Raw genomic sequence first — 22,077 nt, 5'->3', positions numbered from 1 at the left:
TTAAGTAGTAGAAAAAAGCTTCTAACATTGACAGTCATGTTAATTGTCTTTATGTGAAGAGATAAAAAATACAGAGAGGATAGAAATAAGATTTGCATTTGTGTTTCAACTCTGATACTTATAATATCCCTGGCTATGTATTTAAAACTAGTATGTTTACTCACATATTTATCAAATGTTTATTGATTACATATCATGTTCCAGATCCTGATCTAAGTACTTCCCTCATTTAACTTATCTCATTAAAAAGGGACATAAATAATTATAAAGTTAATTATAGTTTTTTGAGAAAATATAAATGCATGTTTCAAATTGGAAAATTACATAAAAAATGAGAAATTTGTCAATATCATTTTATTGTCCATTTCTGAAGAGCACACCTTATAAGGCAAAAACTATCCTCTTCCTTTTGAAAGATAGTATCTAGAAGATACCAGATAGTTATTGTTGTTTATGTAAATCAGTTACAGAACATTTATAGCTGCAATTTCAACTTTGGCTAATATAAAGAAAGTAGTTAAGTTGTAGATGCTTTTATAAAACACCATTACATCTATGGAAAGTGCCACATCATTACTACCCAGGATGAGGAGGAAATAACAAAAGAACTCCCCTACCCTTCTACAATCAGGAATATCATTAAAATCTCTGATCCTTTCACTGTTTGGCTCCAAGAAGGAAGAAGCAAGTTAGGAGATAAAAGAGTATTCCAGGCAGCAATTCATATTTAAGTTGTGTTCTGAAGAAAACAATTTCCTCAAATTGTTCCATGAATAAATGTCTTTACAATCAAATAACTTTAAAAGATGTGTGCACTATGTCTTTTCCTAGAAATGTGGAAAATAGGTAAACATATCATAGGCTTTAGGAAGGTTAGTGATAAATAGATATTCCTTTTACCTAAACTTACTTGAGCATAGAAACGTGTTTTCCAAAAGACTAATACAATTCTGTCATATGTTCCCCCCATTCAGAGCACGAAGATTAAAGTATTTTTTTTAGTAAATTGTTGCATCGATGTCCCACAGTCTATATTAAATCCACAGAGCATAGAATCAAGAAGTTCTATTATTTACTCTATAGAAGTTTCTTCCACACGATGTATTATCCATAAAAACCTTATTTTCTAATAATTTACTACATTTCTCAACCTGGTCTCAATTTTTTCTTCAACCCAAACTTTCAATGATTAGCAAGAAACCAAGAAATGAGAGCATCTATTTTTTATTAAGTTAAGGTACACATATTGGCATTTCAACAAGGGTGAAGATTGAAAACTTGATTTTGAGACATTGGAGGTCTTTCCCATTAAGCAATGTTCCACTTTCAAATCTATATATACCAAATTACTATTGACTGCAGGGCACAACAGCCTAACGAATCACACAGAATTACTTTGCAGTATATGGATTACAACCACACAAGGAACCACATACACACAAAGATACTGACTTCTACAACAAAGAGAAATTACCAGCTGGGATAATATAGTCATGTCATACAACCAGAATATTTGTGTGTTAGTTTGCAGTTCAAAAAACGTTAGATTTAATTTTTCTTACTTGGTCTCTTCAATATGCTGTGAGGATGGTAAATGCAGCTACAATTCATAATTTATGGTTATCTAAACTCTCTTAACCTTGTTATTTCCTCATTATGCATTCATGTATTTAGCAGTGAATAAAATTTTTTCTCCAAAGAAAAATATCTGAAAATCTCTTTTTAAAAGATAGTTTGGAGGCAAAGCAAGATAGCAGACCAGAAGGTTCATTCAGCTGAGCTCTCCTAGTATGACTGGGAAAAAAGAGAAAACTCAGCTATACCTAGCACTGGAACCTTACCTGGAGTCATAGGTCAGGAACCACAGAGAGGAAGTCCTGAGCTGGACACAGCAGGTGATCCAGAGCAGTGGAAATCTGACACTTTAGGCAAGTGTTTGCAACTAGCTAGGTTTAGTTGCCCCTCCTCCCCATGAGGTCTAAGAGAGGAGGAAGCCTTTCCAGAATTTTCTGTTATGGGGGGAAGCTACGTATTGAATGAAAAGCTTGGAAGTGAGGGCAGATTTGAACAGTGTACGTCAACCAGATTTGAATAACAGTTGGAGTGGATTTGCCATTGGTTTGGTGATTGGTAAGTCAGCATACTGGGAAGGTCCCAGTGGCCAGGGGCTGCCATTGTGGGAGGGTGGTGAAAAAGTCTTATCAGGGGCCTAAAGCACAGCCATCTTAATTCTGCCTGCTGGGATTAGAATACCACTCTGAGGACAAGATGAAGAACTCCCACACCCCAAAGGAACTGTTGTCAGGGGACACTGGGAGATCGGTTCATGAAGGATTCTAGAGAGCTTTAAGATCCCAACTTAGTGGGGTCTGCATGCTAAGGACACAATCAGGCAATCAGTGAAGGCAACTAAGTTAGGAATAAGGACCATTATTGCTGGCTGTGTTCTCTGATTCCTAAAAAAAACCCCACAACACTACCTAGTGTCCTGGCGACATATTGCAATATATATTCCTATTAAAGTTGGTACCTTCTGCTGTATATGAATTTTTATGATTTTAACTTTCCTTATTCTTTATTTTTTTTCTATGTTGCTGAGGTTGCTGTAATTTTTGGCTATTTAAGCTTTTTTTGTTTTGTTATGTTGCATTTTGTTTTTCCTAATTTGGTTGGTTCTATTCTTAATTCCACTATTACATTCATCAAGACCAAGGCCTCCTGTATTTCTGGTCATGCGGAAGAGTTTGGCAATACTCAGGCTGGTAAGGAGCTCTTGATTTTGAGGAACCCTCCCCACCCTTCAAAATCCTTGAATTACAGTAGTGGCCTTAACACTGCACCAATCAATACCATTTCTTCTCTCACTCTAAATCTCTCTTCCTGTCCTCATTTTCTCCTATTCTTCAATTCTTTTATTTAATTCCCCTTCCTCTCCTTTTTCTTTCTCTTTTCTTTGTCTCTTTCCTTCTTATTTCTCCTTTCTTTCTTTTCCTTTTGTTTCTCCCTGCTTGTGCTTTACCCTCCTCTTCCTTTTGACCTAAATTCTGACACAAGATAATTTGATGCAAATGAGGAAGCAAGAAGGAAAATGGAGGTCAAGGACGTAAACAAGTAGAAAGAACACATGAGGAGGAAACAGAAAAATTTGGACAACATGAAAAACTAAAATAAAGCAATTCTGCCAATGGACCATGAGACAGCTACTGCAAAAAGCTCCATCTATAAAGAGTTAACGCATTTGATAGAAAGGGAATTTAAAATATGAATGATAAAGACAAATAAAAGAAGACAAGAAAATGGAAAAGACAGAACCAAAAGTCAGATAAGAGTTATATAGAACATGTAGAATACGGAAAGGATATGGCAGAGCTTAAGGAACTAAAGGAGACAATCAGGGAATATAACAATGTTGCAGACAAAATGCAATAGAAGTTATCAAAAATAGTTTAGACCATTCAGAAGAAAACCTCAGAGCTAAAGGATAAAATTTTTGAGTTAACCCAGTAGTCAAAGAGGCAAAAAAGGAGAGAGAAAGCAGAACAGGAGCTTTAAGAAGTAAAAGAATTCAGGAAGTGGTCAAACATACATTTATTAGGGATACCTTAAGGGGAAGACTATTATTCCAAAGGAATGAAAGCTCTACTAGAGACTATCATAAATGAAAACTTCGTAAGTTTTACTAAAGATCCAGACACACTCTTTTCAGATGGATATCAAACTGTGCATAAGCTCAACTCAAACAGAGCCTCTCCAAGACACATTGTAATAAACCTGTTTAAAGTCAAAATGAAAGAAAAAATTCTGCAACAAGCCAGGAGTAAGTACCAACTGACCTACCAAGGCAGAACCATTAGGATGACAGAAGAATTCCAACTGAAACTTTCCAAGACAGAAAGGCATGGTTATCCACCTTCAACATTCTTAAACAAAATAATTTTCAGCCAAGAATTTTTTATCCTGCTAAAGTAAGCTTCAAAATTCACGGAGAAATCAAATCTTTTGCAGATATACAAAAGAGATACACTGATGAAATTTGCTACAAGAATAGCTCTACAGGAAATTTATAAACCTATTCTCAATAGGGACCCTCACAATGTACCACCAGCAAAGTAAATATCTATAAGCTAAAGGTCAAAACTTAGCTTCCACAATGGCACAAAGAATAAAAGTACACAATGGACTTTCACAAATAAGGTGAATAGAACTCTACCACACTCAGCAATTTTCTCAATAAAATGTCAGTGGGTTAAATTCACCACTAAAGAGCACAGGCTGCCTAAGTGGATAAAAAAAGCACAAGCCATCTATATGCTGTCTCCAGAAAACAAATCTAGCCATGAAGGACAAACCAAGACTCAGGGTTAAGGGATGGAAAACACTATTAAAACAACTAAAGTTAAGAAAGACAAAATGGCAGTGCCTGTGGCTCAAAGGAGTAGGATGCTGGCCCCATATACCAGAGGTAGCAGGTTCAAATACAGCCCTAGCCAAAAACTGAAAAAAATAGGAAAAAAAAAAAGACAAAGATGGACATTTTATATTGATCAAAGGAATAACACAACAAGAAGACATTTCAATTTTAAATGTTTATGCACCCAATTTAAATGCTCTCAGATTAAAAAATAAATAAATAAATGCTCTCAGATTTTTGAAACAGACTTTGAGTGGTCTGAGCAATATGATATCCCATAATACTATAATTCCAGGGACTTTAACACCCCTCTGACAGAATTGGATAGATCCTCTAAACCAAAACTAAATAAAAATACAAAGGACTTAAATGCAAACTCTAGAACAAATGGATTAATAGAAATTTACAGAACATACCATCCCAAAGCTAGAGTATATACATTTTTCTCATCAGCCCATGGTACATACTCTAAATTAGACCATATTTTAGGATACAAATCAAACCTCAGCAAAATTAAAAGAATTAAAAATCATCCCTTGTTTCTTCTCAGACCATAAGGCAAGTTCATCCTCACACAAAGACATGGAAACTAAACAATGTTATGCTAAATGATGGTTGGGTTCAGGAAGAGTTAAAAGAAGAAATCATTAAATTCCCAAGCATAATAACAATGAAGAAAAAAGTTACCCATATCTATGTGATACAGCAACAGCAACATTAAGAGGAAATTATCTCATTAAATCCCTACATTCAAGAAATAGAAACAGAGTGCATCAACAAACTCCTGAACCATCTTGTGCAAATGGAAAGACAATCTAATCCCAAACCCAAAAGAAGAAAAGAAATAACCAAAATTAAATCAGACATAAGTGAAATTGAAAACAAAAGAATAATTTGGAAAATTAATAAAACACAAAGTTGGTTTTTCAAAAAAATAAATAAAATCAATAAACCTATGGACAGATTAATTAGAAACAGAAAAGTAAAATCTCTAATAACCTCAATCAGACATGATAAAGAGGAAATAACAGATGCCACAGAGATACAAGAGATCATCTCTAACTACTACAAGAAACTCTATGCCCAGAAATTTGACAATGTGAAAGAAATGGATCAATACCTGGAATCACACCCTCTCTCTAGACTTGACCAAGAAAAAATAGATATCTTGAACAGACTAATTTGAAGAACTGAGATCAAAGAAACAATAAAAAAATCTCCCACCAAAAAAATGTTCTGGTTCACATGTCTTCACACCAGAATTCTATCAAACCTTCAAAGAAGAGCTCATACCCATGCTTCAGAAATTATTCCAAAAAATTGAGAAGCAAGGACTCTTTCCCAACATGTTCTACAAAGCAAACATCACCCTGATAACAAAATCAGGAAAAGACCCAAATAAAAAGGAGAACATCAGATCAATTTCAGTAATGAATTTAGATGCAAAAATTCTCAATAAAATCCTAGCCTATAGAATACAGCTACACATTAAATAAAAAATCATATATCACAATCAAGTAGGTTTTATACCAGGGATGCAAAACTGACTTAGCATACTCAAGTCCATGAATGTAATTCACCATATCAACAGAAGGCAAAACAAAGACCATATGATACTCTCAATAGATGCAGAAAAAATATTTGATAGAATTCAGCATCCCTTTCTAATTAGAACATTTAAGAATATAAGCATAGGTGGCACATTTCTTCAACTGATCAGAGCCCTCTATGACAAACCCCACAACTAATACTAGACTGAATGGAGTAAAACTGAAAGCTTTTCTATGTAGAACTGGAACCAGACAAGAATGTTCACTATTGTCACTATTATTCAACATAGTGCTAGAAGTTCTTGGCAATACAATCAGGCAAGAGAAGGAAAAAAAATAGCATCCAAATGAGGGCAGTGGAGGTCAAACTCTCACTCTTTGCCAATAATATGATCTTATACTTAGAGAACCCCAAAGACTCAACCACAAGACTCCTGGAAGTTATCAAAAAATACAGTAATGTCTCAGGATATAAAATAAATGTCCACAAATCAGTAGCCTTTGTATATGCCAGTAACAGCTAGGATGAGAAACTAATTGAGGACGCACTAGCCTCAAAAAAAAAAAAAGAAGAAGAAGAAGAAGAAGAAAGAAAGACAGACAGACAGACAGACAGACCGACCGACCTAGGAATATACCTAAAAAAAGAAATGAAAGACCTCTACAAAGAAAATTACAAAAACCTAAGAAATAGCAAAAGATATTAACAAATGTAAAAACATACCATGCTCATGGCTGGGGAGAGTCAACATTGTCAAAATATCTATACTTCCTAAAGCATTTTACAGATTTAATGTTAATCCCCACTAAAATAGTAACATCATATTTCAAAGAACTGGAAAAAATAGTACTTTCTCTTTTATGAAACCAGAAAAAAAACCCATATAGCTAAGGCTTTTCTTAGTAATAAAACAAAGTCAGACACATCACCCTACCAGACTTCAGGCTATATTATAAGTTCACAGTAATCAAAACAGCATGGTATTGGCATAACAATAGTGACATAGCCATATGGAACACAATAGAAAACCAAGAGATGAAACCAGTCTCTACTTGCCATCTGATCATTGATAAACCAAACAGAAGCATTCAGTGAGGAGAGAAATCCCTATTCAACAAATGCTGCTGGGAGAACTGTATAACCACATGTAAAAGATGGAAACTCAACCCACGCCTTTTACCCCTTACAAAAATTGACTCAGGATGGATAAGAGACTTTAATCTAAAACACAAAATGATAAAAATCTTTTAAAAATGTGGGAAAACTCTGGATGATGTTGGACTGGGGAAAAATTTTATGACAAAGACTTCAGTGGCCATCACAACAACAAAAATTAAAAAATGGGACTTAATTAAGCTGAAAAGCTTTTGCACAGCTAGGGACACAACAAATAAAGTAAAAAGACCATCTTCAGAATGTGAAAAGATATTTTTGGGTATCAATCTGACAAAGAGTTGATAACTAGAATCTATAGAGAACTCAAATTAATGAATAGAAAAAGGGTAACAATCCCATCTACCTCTAGAGATATGAACAGAACTGTCTCTGATGACGACAGAGGAATGGCTAACAAACATTTGTAAAAATAATCATCATTCCTGATCATCAGAGAAATGCAAATCAAAATTATCCTGAAATATCACCTAACTTCACTGAGAATAGCCCACCTCACAATAGCCCTCTCAAAGCTTCAGATGTTGATGTGGTTGTGGGAAAAAGGGATTTTACACTGCTAGCAGGACTGAAAACTAATACAACATGTTTGAAAGGAAGTATGGAGAATCCTCAAAGAAGCCAAATTAGACATCTCATTTGATACTCCAATCTCATTACTAGGCATCTATCCAGAAGGAAAAAAATCCTTTTATCATAGGAACACTTGCACTAGACTGTTTATTGCAGCTCACATTACAATCACCAAAATGTGAAAACAGCCTAAATGCCCACCAACCCAGGAATGGATTAACAAGCTGTGGTATATGTATACCATGAAATACTATTCAGCCATTAAAAAAGATGGAGACTTTACATCTTTTGTATTAACCTGGATGGAGGTGGAGCACATTTTTCTTAGTAAAGTATCACAAGAAAGAAGTAAGAATTCAAGGTACTCAATTTTAATATGAAGGCAGTAGATGAGGTAATACAAGGGGTTGGGTAGGGGAATGAGGTAGCTGAAAGAGGGGAGGATGAGGGGTATCACAGGGTATAACACATCTCTTACGGGGTGGGACAGAAGTATAAGAAGGATTTTATCTAACAAATGCAATCGGTGTAAACTAATTCTTTGTACATTCAGTGAATCCCAAACAATTACACTCCCCCCCGCCAAAATAAAGATAGTTTGATCCTTTGCCTTGGTGTCTGAAAAATGATCCAACTTATTATTTGGTCTGTATGATCCTGACACCACCTATAATAGTCAAGTTATTCTATGCTGTTCTATAGTCATAAACAACCCCAAAATATCAATAGCCTTATATAGCAAGTTTTATTTTTATTTTTTAACATAATATCTAAGGTCTATTCACATTTCCTGATTATTTATTCTCCAAGAAGTGACTTATACCTAGACCACTTGATTTTTGAGGGTTTACCATGTTAATATAAGGTCTCCTCATTCATGATAGGAGAGGAAAAGAGGTACCAGGTAATTGTGCATGGGCTTTAATTGCCTCACCCCAGATGTGGCATTACTCACAGAACTCACCCAATTGAAAGGGGTATGGAGTACGTATATATGTAAATGGGCATTTAGAGACCACCACTGCCTCCTCCTCGCCTCTTCACTTGCCCATCCTCACTTGCACTGCTCTCCCGCCTGTTCTTAGCTCTCAGCTATGCTTCGTTCCTTCGATGAACCATGTTCCTTCCTCCCACAGGAAGTTTGTACATCCTTTTATTTCTAAATATCAATTCCATTTATTTGATTTTCATTGTCTCTCAATCTCAGCTAAGCATCACTTTCTTAGGGAACTCCTTCCCAAGCTACTGATCTGCGAATCCCATCATAAAACTGTTCCCTTCAGAGGATTCATTACCGTCTGCAGATATACATTCCTTAGCATGACTATTTGACTAGTGCTTGCCTGTCCCATGAATGAAAAACTTCTAGAGATCGTGAACTGTACCGATGTTTGATTAGCATTATAGTCTCAGCACATAGAAAAATAATCACCACATGATCTCATTTCGAAACATATGTCTTGAATGCATAAATCAATGAATGATGAAGCATTTGAGGTTCAGACAGATTGTAATATATGCCTAAAGTTACAACTAATTATTGACAATTCTGGGATTCATACTCTGATCTTCTGATTGTAAATTTTTTTCATTGCTCTCCAATAGGCTAAATTTAGAAAGGAGTAGTTTCTTGGAAAGGGGATTTTGACAACATCTCACGGAAAGCCTATACTGTCACCAAGAAAAAAAGAGACACACATTTTCATCCTCTGCTTTCACAGAGCTGACATTTTGAGGGGCCCGGAAGTCTTCAGGTGCTTAAGTTAATTACAAAGCAACCTCTGTAAATGGAACAAAGTAAAGGAAACTATTATTAATGCCAGCCACAAGAGCATTTAGAATTTGGAAACAAAGCAGGTATTTGCTTTGTGGCTTTCTATTGTCACTCCTGTTATTTCAGACCAGGGGACGGACAAGTCACATTGCTTTATAAGGAGTCACTCTTTCTAAAAACAGAACTCAATTCACACGAACAATAGTCATAGGTCGACTTGATAGTCAGTGAAGCTGAAAACCACCCTGAATTGAGTAAACAGCTTTTTCTGTTTCTATAGATCACCTGAAATGAGGTAAAACTTCACTGAGTCAATCAGTTTAAAAGTACTATTGTATAAAAGTGGATGCATATTTGTTGGAAAGTAAATGAAAAATACATTCTAAAAAAGCACAATGAGAAAACCAAATTTCACTTGAAATCCTACCTCCTAAACATAATCACAAGTAACATTTGGGTCAACAGCCTTCCAAAGGCAGCTGTCCCTCAATAACATGTATCTTTAAGGATCTGTCTATTTCCCAAGAAACAAACCAAAGTTGAATTACAGAAAGCTGGAGTTCAGAGTGGTGGGTTTAAATACTAACTGCCACCTACCAGCTGTGTGACCTTGGGCAATTACTTCACTAATTTTAATCTTCACTTTCTCCATTTGAAAATTGTACCCGTGTTTGCTTTGTAGGGTGGTTATAAAGATATAAAGAGAACACAGTGAAATATAATGGGTATGCAAAGTACCAAGTAGAATACCAGAAACACTCAGGCACCTAAGGAAAAAAAAAACCACAGTTTTATTTTCCCTGTGGGATTCATGATGATGATCTGACACACGGCTTGTGCATGTAACAAATGGAAAAACAGGAGATGCATCTATAGACATCCTACAATTAGAGGTGCAAGGCCAATGTCAATGTCTTCAGCTACTCTTTGATTAGTGCTGATGGGTGCTGAGGCTAAATCAGCTTTTAGACAACCCTGGTGGAGTTGCCTAAAATTTCTTGAGGAGTTATTTTCCACAAAAATAATTTGGCATTATATGAAGACAGAACTATCATATATTGAACAGAGTATCAGGCAAGGGTTATACTGAGTTCTTTATATTTGTCATTTTATTAAATTTGTTTAAGAACACGAGAGTTAGATGCCATTACTAGATACATTTTACAGACTATGGAACTTAAACTTAGCAATTTAAGGTGATTTGCCCAAGGATCTGAGTATAATAACAGAGGAACTCAGATATGATTCTAGGTCTGGCTGATTTCAAATTTGAAACCCCCAAATCATTGGATAGCCTGCTGTCCCAGACATTTGATACATCTGTACTTATTTTTTAAAATGTACTTTCAGGCTACTCATGGTGGCTCATGCAGGTATTCCTAGTGCTCTGGGAGGCCTGGCGGGGGGTGGGGTGGATCACCTGAGTTCAGGAGTTTGAATTCAGTCCAAGCAAGAGTGAGACCGTCTCTACTTAAAATAGAAAAACTGAGGCAAGAGGATCTCTGGAGCCCAAGAGTTTGAGGTTGCTATGAATATAATGCACAGGACTCTATCCTGGGTGACAGAGTGAGACTGTCTCAAAACAAAAACAAAACAAATCAAAACAAAAAAATACTTTTAAGAGAACAGTTACATTTGAAAAGCAAAATGTAATGGCTACTTTATAGATAGTGAACCTAAGAAAAAATGCATCATTTCATTTGTTTATTGGCTGATAATATACACAGCTAGTGTCACGATAGAAATAGGAAAGATCTTAAACTGCTAAGTCTCTACAAATTGCTTTTAGAAGGGACCAAAGGATTATTCACAGCTTGTCACATAAGGATAAGAAAGAACCCAGGGAAAGAACTGCATGTCTAAATGGTATGCTCTTTCAAAGATCATATGATTCTTGAAATAATTTTAAATTTGGATTTTATCATGTCCACTTTCTTATAGAATAGACTAGATCACAAATTAAATTAGTATTAGAAAGAAAATCTAGGCATTCTGACTTTAAATCTAGTGAACTCTTTACAATTAATTCCCTATTTTCTTCCCCCCAGGAACCATGTTAAACTAATTTGAAAATTACATTGGTAATATCCTGGAGCAAATAATTCACAAGGCCTTCTTTTTATATTGTCTGCTTACCAAGGTGAATTCTCTAGTTTTTCAGAAATCATCTCATGTACCTCAATTAACTCTGCCTGAGGAGTTATAGCATAAGATCCTCAATGATATTTATGAGAAAGCTTCTACAGCTTTAGAGTAGCCTACCTGGATTAAGTAGAACTTTTCCTACTAACTTTGCAAGATCTATACTTCAAACACTTGGGGAATATTTTTATGAGAAATCAAAATGACTGCCTTCACCACGATGAATGATTTTTGACTGTAGAAAGAAAATGTAATTAAGGGACTCACAGTACAATCACTCTAAATTAATCAAGAGAAGACAGACATTAATTCAGAAGGGAAAAATCCATCAAGAGCAAACCAAGTTAAACACTGTAGAATCATTAATATCCATTTCACCAGACCAAAAACCATTAGCTGCAGTCAGCCAACAGCCTGGCACAATCATTTTCTCTTCTCTCGGTCACTGGTCTGTGGAAAAACATGGCTTACTGAAGGGTTTTCAAACAACTTAATTTGCTTCCTATTAAGAAGCTGGATGAATGGCCATAATGGATGGATACTTGAACGATAAGTGCGAATTGACTAAAATTACAAAAAGATTCTTTTACTAAAAATATTTAACCTTAAAATAGATTTCTTATTTGGTGGAAAACTTATTAATGTTGTATTTTGTATTTTTTTCTTAATTCTGTATGCATCCATTAATTTATTCAAAAATATGATAGAGGTAATGTTTGAGAACTGCCTCAAACATTAGAGTAGCAAAATAGCCCATTCAACTGACCTTTGCAGAGCAGCCATAATGTACCTAAAAAGCAAATCTAGAATTTGCAAATTACACTGTCTTTCAACTATAACTCACGGCAGGTCATTTTACCTCTCTGAGTCTCAGTTCTTTTATATCTGTAAAATCTCATGAATATCTACCATACCAGGAAGCTGCAAGGTTTAAATAAAATAATGCACGCATTTTATAAACTCTAAGGTAGTGCTGATGAAGTTTTTGAGCAGGGAACTGTAGATTCAAATTGTGGTCTTGAGTAAATTGCATACTTCTCTGGATTTAAGATATGTAGTCCATGAAATGAAAACAATAATTCCTCCTAAGACTCTTGTGTGAAACAGCAGTAAAGAACCAAATCAACATACACTTGACACTCAGTAATACGTAGCATTATTATGGTTATGCTTTCCAAGTTGTTACGCTTTCTTCAAATGCAACTTTGTGTGTTTTGGCATCGATGGGATGATCAGATTGAAAAGTATAAAATATAATATATGAAGTATTTAGCAGGGTCCAAGGAAAAAAGCAGGAGAGGATGAAAGAGAGGAGATTTCTCTGCTAACTATATAATTATTTGTAACTCATTTATTTATATATTTAACAATTTTTGGAGTGTACTGTGGTTGATGCCAAAGAATGTTATTCATAATCACTGCTGCCAGGGAGCTTAAGGTGCCAGGGATTTGGATAAACAAAAATTTGACTTTGTATATGAATATATGTGGAGACATATTATCTACGTATAAATTTTATACTTGTATATACATATGTGTGTATACCTGTTAGAGTAACAGACAGGGCTGAGACTGGCAGGAGGTTGGCTGATCAGATGCAAGTGTTAATCTTTACACAAAAGGGACAGATGACCCTAGAAAAGAACTGGCCTCAAGCAGCTTGTCAGCCCTCTCTGTCACCTTACATGAACTTTGGCTAATTACAATAACACTTACAATGTAGTTTAAAATTTTCCTCCCTTAAAATTATTATGGCAGTTCCAAGACAGCCACATAATGCATAGAAATGGGAAGGAACTCATTCTAGGAACTACTACCCAAATTCTTAGTAAATGCCAAACCCTTGGCTTTGAATATTCCTCCTCTCAACATTGTAGTCAATTAGTAGGACTACAAAAGATCTAAAATTGCTTACCCTAAGGGCATCTGTGCTTTTGGAACTGCCGCTCTCCTCCCTGTGAGTATGTACTTTTACTTTTAATAAAGCTTTCACCGGCTTGCCTGATATGGTAGGTTCTAAAATTCTTTACCTGCTGAACACCAAGACCATGGAAAAACCTCCATTCGGAAGCCATCAACAAACACATTTTACTACACTTTAATCTAAAATTTTTATAAAAATAAAAAAATTCACGTCACAAGACAGTATATAGTAAAATTGAAATGACTGTGATTGTGACTTTTAAGAAGCGTTCAAGTACAGAAACGATGCCTGTTTTTCATTGTTTTAGGTAAACATAGTACGTTCTCAAAAATGTTTACCATAGGGCGGTGCCTGTGGCTCAAAGGAGTAGGGCGCTAAACCCATCTGCTGGAGGTGGCGGGTTCGAACCCAGCCCTAGCCCCAAACTGCAACTATATATATATATATATATATAAAATATACATATAATATATGTAATATATATCATATATATAAAATAAATAAATCTGCACAATACAAATTTTGTTCTAAAAACTTGATACTGAGGACTGGAGTTTAGCTTTCTGCTTTAGTCGATCCCCTTGTCTGTTTTTTTCTACTTATCTGAAAAAATAAGGCAAAGTTCTCTACTAAAGCCTAACAGTAACTGTCAGCCAATATGACACCACTCTCACGTGTAAAGTGATTCACGTTCTCTCCCTAGGCAGATTGAATGTCATGAGGGGGCAACTTTTTCTCGCACACAAGCACAGTCTGTGGGCAATGTTATACTGAAGGGCTCCCAATTCCCCTACATCCCACTGTTGCCCTACAGCTGTTGTCCTTCGGCTCTTTGGACAAGTTGTCTCTCCGCCTAAGAAATCATTTCCTCTATCACCTGGTAAGTCCCTGCTCTTCCCTCAGCTCCTCAGGCTAATGTTTCTCCCTCTTTGCAGTTTTCTCATACTCTAGCGAAATGAATCGCTGATTTTGTTGTATCTCTCCATCACAAATTACCATATTATGATGATCTTGTTATCCACTTGTCCTCTTCTCTAGACTTGTGAGTATTTCAAGGCAGGGACCTTCTCCTGTCTGTCTTCATGGCTCCAGGGACAGTGGCTGGTAAGCAGTAAGCACTTTACAAATAAATCCATAGCTGATCATTTCAAATAACTATTGCTTTAAATCTGTGATTACATTACATCAATTAGAAAGAAAACATGTGAGTTGAATAATGACAGATAATATCACTAATCACTTCTTATGTGACAGGTGTTATACTGTTATTAACCCCAGTTTATGGATGGGAAAAGCATAAACTCAGACAGGTAGTAAGATTTCCTAAGCTTGTTCTAACTGCCTATATAGGACAGAGCTGGGATTCAAGTATTAACCATTCAACTCAACCACTGATATAGGTATAGATCAAGTGAGAACTTATTGGTACAGGGTGATCCACCAACTATTACAATACTCAGCAAATGTTTTTGCTGTATTTGGCAAGGTTGAGAAAATCTGGCTAATAGAAATTAAGATGGTGTTGTACTAGTTTCATATAAAGAGGCAAAATAGAACTTTCAACTGCTAAGATTTCAAAAAAGAAAATTAATTATTTTGTTTTAATGGCAGTAATAATTATTGGGAAAAATTCCAATTTTTGCTAAAAATAAGAAAACATGTAGTTAATAGCTGATTAAAAAAGACAATTAATTACCATTTTTTTCCTTTTTAAAAAAGATTTTAATTGGCTTCATTTGCAACTATAGAATCAAGTGACACCTAAGCCTTTTTTTTTTTTAGAGATGGAGTCTCACTTCATCATCCTTGGTAGAGTGCCATAGCGTCACAACTCACAGCAACCTCCAACTCCTGGGCTTAGGCAATTCTCTTGCCTCAGCCTCTCAAGAAGCTGGGACTATAGGCTCCAGCCACAAAGCCTGGCTATTTTTTGTTGCAGTTTGGCTGGGTCCAACGCACCGCTCTCAGTATACGTGGCCCACGCCCTACTCACTGAGCCACAGGCGCTGCCCTGACACCTCATTCTACATTAAAATGGAATGAATATCTTCACCATTTATGAATAGATGGCTTTTTAAACCATAGCTACATTTCTTTTATGCTTATTTTTTTAAAAACCACATGCTTAAAAATAAAAATAGGAACATTGTCATTAAAAAAAAAAAATGCAAAGGAGGGCCATAACCTAGACTAGAGTATTACTTTTGAGTAGATAGAAGTTGAGCACCAGGCTGCATAGAAGCTCAGAATCCCTAGTTTCCTTCTTTCTTTCCTTGCATTTAGTTATTTTCTCATATAGGGAGAGTGTTATTTCCCCCTCAGAAGTTCTGCTTGACAATCTTTGGCTTTGATGATTGTGAAATGAAGTAGCCAACGGCATCAGCCTCTGGCTGTGGAGCTACATTGAAAAACATACCTGTTTTGTCTATTTTAGAAGTGAGCTTTGTCTTTTGGAATAACAACAATGTAGAGGTCGCCAGAAGCAAGCTCAGCAACTTCTGAGTATTTAAACATCCCCCATACATGCTCAAGTGCATGTGTGTACACCCACATGCTGGACACACAGTTGGCTTGTTTTAGAATTCCTATGCAGTCTATCATGATATGGCTTTAGTTGAACTGATTTTAACTGATTTTTTGAGAATGATCATTTTTGTTGTTGAAAAAGCTGGTTATTTTCTATCACTTAGTCTCTTAAACAATAATAAAAAGAAAATAAGAAAAGCTGGCAAGATGCTCACTGGCCCCCTTTGTCCTCATGGAAACAGAAAGACTACAAGCCCCAACATCTTCTGTAGTAGGTTACATGGCTACGTTTGGGCCAACAGAATATGGATGGAAGTGATACATGGTGCTTTCAGGCCCAGTAATAGAAGGCCTTGTCCAAGTCTTCACCTCTTCTGTTCCCCCAAGCACAATGGTACTGTGCTCACCTTCAAGCCTCAATAAGACAGAGACATAAGACGTAAGCAGCTTGGTTTCCAGCATCCCCGCTTGGAAGACAGCCACCTGACCCGATTCAATCTCCTACCCGAGTGAGGGACAAGCCTTCTGATAAGCCACTGAGCCTTTAAATAATTAAAATTTATCTGTGACTTAGATTATCTACCCTGACTAACAGGAAATTTGGCACAAAAATTGGTATTGCTTTAAGAAAATGCCTGAAGTAAATAACATTTGTTTATCAGTTGGGCAGCAGTCACTAAGAAAATCAATACCAGGGTCTGGAAACAAATCAACAGTATTCAGAGACAAAGCTCTGGTAAACTCTCGCCCCAGATCAACACCTACTATGCCAGCAGCAGCTCTAACAAAAAAGATTTGAGAGTAGGCAGTGCTATTTTAGCCCCTGTATCTGAAATTGGCAGAACAGCATCTTAATTACCATGCACGAACTAGATTGTTCTGTTTAGGTTAGTGTTGTTCACATTTAGGAAGGAAGTGGAAAGGGTCAGGAAAAAATGGACCATGGTATAAACATAGATGAAAATGAATGGAGAGCTCAGAACTGTGGGATCTCTAAGGATTGGGACTTCTAGACTACAAATGTAGAGAACAGGATTTGAAAAGGCTTTTAGAAACCAAGCAAAACTTCTGTGTGCCTAAGAACATAGACTAAATGAACGCTGTGTCTTCCCATTGAAACCCAATCATTTCAAGATATTTGAGAAAGAGAGAAAGAGAAAGTAATGGTGAACAAGGACAGGCATAAATTGGATATGTCCAATATGTGTCTAAGAACAATGTCTGGGTAATAACCTTCATAGAAAGCTGAATAGATTTGAATATGTCAGAGCCTAATAGCTGGGCACCTGTAGTCCCAGCTACTTGGGAGGCTGAGACAAGAGAATCGCTTAAGCCCAAGAGTTTGAGGTTGCTGTGAGCTGTGAGGCCACAGCACTCTATGGAGAGCGACATATTGAGATTTTGTCTCAAAAAAAAAAAAAAGAAAAAAATGTCAGCGCCTACTATAAAGTTGAGGGAACTTTATTACTAAAAAACTATATGCCTGGAGCTTAAAAAAAAAGGTTGACTAAGAGTTAAACAGCCTTTGGCATTTATCCTTCCGCCTGGCTTTATTCTACAACAGGAGACAGGCTATGCAAAATTCCCATGGACCAATCACTGCTTTATTTGTCTTATTCTTCCCATTTATGAACAGAGGTTTATTCTGATTATCCTGGACTTCTTTTCCCCACTATACATTAAAATGTATGGGTGGCCAGGCTCCAGGCCACTACCTGCACCAGGTAGCATTTCCCCAGCCCTGGATAGGGTTTGGGGCATTCATGCCTTGGGAGAGATATTTGTTTACCAGGTGTGAAGGAAAGAGGTATGTGGTTGTTAGGATGTGTAGGGGACGATGGTAAAGATTGGCTAGGTATTCACTTACATTTTCTTCTTCTTGGACACAGGAAGACGGTATTTCCTAGCCCTATCTGCAGTTAAGTTGAGATATATGATTGGTTTTTGGTGAATTCATGACATTCCAAACAGGGTAACAACAATATTGCTTGATTCTTAATGTTGTCTCTAGGCTGCCCTTCCTCATCACATCTGCTACTGCAGACTGGATAAAGTCAGGACAAACTGAAAGGACAGGATCAAACAACTTGATCCTGGAGAACCACTTGACCTGTGTCAGACTGATGTTCACAATGAATACACTTCTACTATATTACACCACTTAAAATTTGGAGTTTGTTACTGTAGCATGGCTTAACCAGTTTAACATATTCAACTATAAACTTCTATGTATCAAAATGCACATGTAGCCATGTATGCTTATTACTATTATAGGCATTATTCCATTATTATCCTGCTGCTGGATTTAATTTCTTACTACTCTGTTTACTATATCACTAAGATTTTGGTAATTGCTTCACATACATTTGATTGGAATATTAATCAAATATTCCAGTAATTTTAATTAAGCATGATCTGGTTCAATTGCTGTATTAGACACTTCAAAAAAATCATTTAAATTTCACTATCCTAATTTTAAAAATGAGAAACCCAAAGCACAGAGATGCCACATAATTTGTGACATGAGTGGATATTTCTGCTCTACATCTGAGCCCCTTCTGGTCTTTCCTCCATTTTTGGTCCAATTATCTGAAGAGAGTTTTACATCTAGACTCATTCCCATAAATATCAGGGATAATTCAAAGGTAGGCCATGACTTAAGCCAATCCAATCCCAATTAATCTTTAGTATTTTATTGAGATTAGGAAAAATATGTTCACTCTTTATTCTGAATCTTAACCAGACATTGGGTCTCCTTAGAGTTATGGTTAACCATCTTTCAATCACATATTATTACTCTTATAGGCATTATTCCATTATTTCCAACTCTTTCTATGAAAGAGTTCATGTGCCTATGAAAACTCAAACAAGAGATGGAATGGCATACCACTGACATCATTCAAATTTTTTATCTTTGGGGACATAAAACTATATTTATATTTCTACAATCTCCTCTTATTAGAGAGTGTGGATCCCCTCTCCACTCATTTCAAGCACATGTGATTTGGTTAACTGTCACTCCAACCTTGTGCATCCTAAACTATATCTAAGCCCAACCAGGTAACAGCCCTGGACCAAGTTCCAAACTCCAGAGCACCATTTTTTCCCTACTCATCTGATAATATTGTCTTATTTTTTGCTTGAAAAAATATAGTTTTATTATATTAAGTGATTTATCTACATAGATACATTTATAAGGCAACAATTATTCCCTGGGAATTATACTAGGAAGAAAATATAGAAGAAAGAGCACCAGCAGTTTACAAACTTATTATGATATAAATAATATAGATAGAGCTGTGAGAGAACTGAACAAAGCAAAGATAGCCAAGTGCTAAGTTATTAATTTATTGTTTATCAAATTCAGATAGTAGTAACAATCTTAGGACTACTTGGCTCAATAAACTTTTTATAGGTGAGGAAATGGAAAGGGTGGTTGCAGATCCTCTCCTCCAGCTGCCTTAGGCCCCACGTGGGTGAGCTGCCACAACGGAAGTCAAAGGGAAAAAGCAATTTACAGGAAAGAGTTCAAAGGCATCACAAGAAAAAAAACAAATTTTAATAAAATCAATGATTCTGGTTCTTTAAAGACATTCTCAAGAAAAGTTGCTCTGGAAGGTGGATCTAAAACTACATCTAAGAACTTGGAGAAACGTACCACAAAACCTGGAGGAAGGGTCTGAAGCAGGTCAAGAACGAGCAAGAAGGAGACGAAGCGCCAAGGAACAAATTCCAGCAGGCAAATAAATTCAGCAAGAAGATGTAATTCCAGCCAGATGGTAAAAGTGATGAATCAGGAAACCCAGATGGGATGACTTCAAAGAGAAGAAGAAAGAACTGAAGCGGAGAAGGCAACTCAGCGATCAGACCAGCTATGACACTGTTGGTTCGAGCAAAGCGGATTTGGGAGATTTTTAAGAAAAGACTGTGACAAAGAGAAAAGAGGAAAGTTAATGAATGACTCGCAGACGTCGATCCAAGGGAAAATGAAAACCATTGCATCTGCACATGATTCAACTGGCGTGATCCAGGGTTCCACTCAGTATGGTAATGAAGAACCGGAAAACAGGCCTTGGAAGAATTGCGAGATGATTTGGTTGAATTAAGTAAAGCCCAATATTCCAGAAATGTTGCTAAGAAATTTCTCACGTATGTAAGTAAACCACAGATTGCAGAGATAATCATAAGCTTTAAGACCATGCGAGGAAGCAGCTGCCCCACGTGAAAGCCTCGGCCATCGTGGGACTCTTAGAACGACAAAGCCATTTTGGCGCAGAGGACACGCTGACGCGAGCACTCTGCCGATGCATTCCAGATTTACAAGACAGCAGGTCACCCAACTCTGGAAAAAACGTTAGAGGTGCAGCCAGAAAAATTGGAGCTCATTATGGATGAAATGAAACAGATTCTAACTCCAATGGCCCAAAAGGAAGCTGTGACTAGCACTCATTGATGCATAAACTATTCTTGGACTTTTTTTTTACCTATGCGCCCCCCAAACTGAGAACAGAAATGACTGAACCTTTAGTATACCTGGCACACACACACGACGGCGCCAGAGTGGCCACGCACTCCTGTGGCCTGCACACCCAAGAACAGGAAAGTGATAGGGAAAACTAAGAAGACTTATGCTGAAAAAGTGGCCAATGGCCAGTACTCCCATTTGGTTTTAGCGGGGGCATTTCATTGCATTGATGATACCAAACTTGTGAAGCAGATAATCATGTAACCAAAATGATCGGTTCCTTGCCTAACATAGTAAATGATAAATATGGAAGGAAGGTCCTATTGCACTTGCTCAGCCCCAGAGATCCTGCACATGCAGTGCGAGAAATGATTGAAGTTCTGTGAAAGGAAGATGGCAATGCAGACAGTAAGAAAGACACAGAGATTCTAGCTTTGCGCGGTGGCAGTATCGTAGCCAATGAGGTTTATCCGAGGCGTGATTATTGCTAATAGAAAGACACCGAGTTCCGCAGACGTGAGCTCTTAGAATCCATTTCTCCAGCTTTGCTAAGCTACCTGCAAGGGAGATGGTTCTGGACAAGTCTGCGTGTGTGTTGGTGCCCAGCGTTCTGAGATCTGCTACTCTAGAGGGTCAGCCTGATACAAGTGCCATCGCTAGCTTGGCAGCAGCGGAACTGCTTCCTGGTGGCAAGGATGGAGAGCCTCGTGTTGCAGAGCATCCTGCAGGGCGTCTAGTTCTGAAGCGGTTAGTAGAGCAAGATAAAGAGATGAAAGAAAGAAGAAGAGAAGGTGGTTGTTTTGCAAAAGCAAAACAGAGCACGGTGGTATAAAGAACCTGAAGTCCTGGGCTAATGGAAATCGAGGTACCATTATTCTTTCTGGCCGTCTTCAGAGTTCTGACCCAGCAGTTGCAAATAAAGTCAAAGCTGGACTAACAAGCTTAGTTCCCACACTGAAAAAAAAACAAAAACAAACAAACAACAACGACAACAAAACACCAGCAAAAGAATAGAAACTCTACTTGAAAAAACTGAGTGCATAGGCAGAAAGAATTAAATGCAGGATGGAATTTTTCCTGTTCTCTATTTTTTTCCACGCAGAAAAGAATGGCCAGGGTTCAGCAGCAGAGAGGAGCTGGGGTTCACCTTACCGGTAATTTTGGTGCTCTGTGTATGTATTTCTTCTTTTATAAGTATTTATAAAATTGTTTTTTTTTTTTAAAAAACTTCTTAATAAACAATTATTTTCAAAAACCACATTTAATTGTCATGGAGAGCATATGGGAAGATTTAAAATTTTTAAATTAATTATTTGGTCATTTAATTTTTATCTTAATCTTTATGGGTACATAAGTCATGTATATTTAAAGCATCATGCATGCAATTTTTTGGTACAGCATAGAGTGTGCAAAAATCAAATCAGGGCAATTGGGGTATCCATTAGATTAAGTATTTATCATTTTTTTCATGGTAGGTACATTCCAATTCTACTACTTTAGTTATTTTAAGACATGACATTCAAAGCTGCGATAGAAAA

At 36.7% G+C, this 22,077-nt stretch overlaps 1 non-coding gene and 1 pseudogene across 1 annotated transcript; both read left to right on the top strand.

Moving 5' to 3' along the window:
- Positions 1-2,036: 2,036 nt before the first annotated feature.
- Positions 2,037-21,553, top strand: LOC100950972 (annotated as a pseudogene).
- On the top strand, positions 20,970-21,111 carry LOC111727278. The gene has a single exon (XR_002774862.1). It is a non-coding gene; the product is annotated as a U4 spliceosomal RNA (small nuclear RNA).
- Positions 21,554-22,077: the final 524 nt, after the last annotated feature.

Source organism: Otolemur garnettii, unplaced genomic scaffold (assembly GCF_000181295.1).
Source record: "Otolemur garnettii isolate 467f Iridium unplaced genomic scaffold, OtoGar3 scaffold00003, whole genome shotgun sequence".
NCBI classification, from domain to species: domain Eukaryota; kingdom Metazoa; phylum Chordata; class Mammalia; order Primates; family Galagidae; genus Otolemur; species Otolemur garnettii.
Note: the sequence above shows the minus strand (reverse complement) of the source record. Positions and strands in the feature narration are given on the sequence as shown.